This window comes from Grammomys surdaster, unplaced genomic scaffold (genome assembly GCF_004785775.1).
Source record: "Grammomys surdaster isolate TR1022 unplaced genomic scaffold, NIH_TR_1.0 352, whole genome shotgun sequence".
NCBI classification, from domain to species: Eukaryota; Metazoa; Chordata; class Mammalia; order Rodentia; family Muridae; genus Grammomys; species Grammomys surdaster.
The window spans coordinates 30126-31710 of record NW_021604771.1 but is presented as its reverse complement, the minus strand read 5'-3'; positions in this window follow the sequence as shown (position 1 = coordinate 31710).

The following is a 1585-nucleotide window of genomic DNA, read 5'->3' as shown; positions in this document are numbered from 1 at the left end:
TACTCCTTTGAAGGGCAGCTGCTCCCCCACCCCCAAACCCCCCAAAAAAAGCTGGGATCAGGGGACCGAAGGTATCGACAGTGGTGTCCCTGATGGAGCCACTTGCCCAGGACTGTGCAGGGCAGTGATGTGTACATTACATTGGTAAATTGTCATGTGCTGTTTGAGTTCATTGAGAGGCTGTCCCAAGAAAATGGGCTTCCCTTCCCCCATTCAGACCCCTGTATGCTTGTCTTCAAGTGTCCTCCAAAGTCTGAGGACAAGCTAGGTCTGTGATAAGGAGGGAACACTGTGTCCTTGAGAACAGCTAGAAGATGATACTGTTGTTTAATCTCACAGTATAGACCTGTCTGCAGCAGTGGGAAAGAGAAGCCCGAAGGGGAGGTTTACCCGTGAGAAGTAAGCCATGGACGGGAAGCTCTGCCAGGGAGGCAAAGCTCCTCCATGCCCTACAGAACGGAATCTGGGGTTAAATAAATGTAACTTTAAAAAAAGAAAACCTTAGCCGGGCAGTGGTAGCACACGCCTTTAATCCCAGCACTTGGGAGGCAGAGGCAGGTGGATTTCTGAGTTCAAGGCTAGCCTGGTCTACAGAGTAAGTTCCAGGACAACCAGGGCTATACAGAGAAACCCTGTCTTGAAAAACAAAAACAAAACAACAACAACAACAACAAAAAAAACAGAACAAACAAGAAAAAAAGAAAAATTTGGCTAAAAATGGCTGACGTAGGCAGGTGTGGTCAGGCACACCCTAACCTTGATTTATAACACTCTGGAGGGAAAGGCAAGAGGATTAAGCTTAAGCTTAAGGCTAACCTGAGCTACACAGCAAGATCAAGGACAACCTAGATTTCCAAGCAAGAACTTGCTCAGAAAAAGGGGCTGGGAGGTGGAGAAAGAGAGAGAGCATGAACATGAATGTACCGTGTCTGGTGTACTTAACTCACCATTCCGCCAAGGTCTCAGCGTCCTCCCCTTCTGGCCACCACTGGTGCTTCATGCTTCCCATATGACCCCACAGATTATTATTTTTTTTAATTTTATGTGTGCTTGTGTGCGTGCATTCACCACCTGTGTGTGTGGGTGTCCATTGATACCAGAAGAGGGTGTTAGGTCCTCTGGACTGAAGTTATAGGTAGTTATAAGCAACCTGATATAGGTGCTAGGAACCAGACAAGTTGTCTCCAATAGCACACACTGTTTTTACACTTTGGTTGTTGTTGTTGGGGGGGGGGTGTCCTATCCTCAGAACTTGGAGTCCTCTTCTCTTCTCTTCTCTTATCTTCTCTTCTCTTCTCTTCTCTTCTCTTCTCTTCTTCTTCCTCTCTCTCCTCTCTCTCTCTCTCTCTCTCTCTCTCCTCTCTCAAATTTATTTTATTTTGTGTATATGCATACACCGTAGCTGTCTTCAGATGCACTAGAAGAGGGCATCAGATCCCATTACAGATGGTTGTGAGCCACCATGTGGTTGCTGGGAATTGACCTCAGGCCTTTAGAAGAGCAGTCAGTGCTTTTAACCACTGAGCCATCTCTCCAGCCCTCTCCTCTCCTCTCCTCTCCTCTCCTCTCCTCTCCTCTCCTCTCC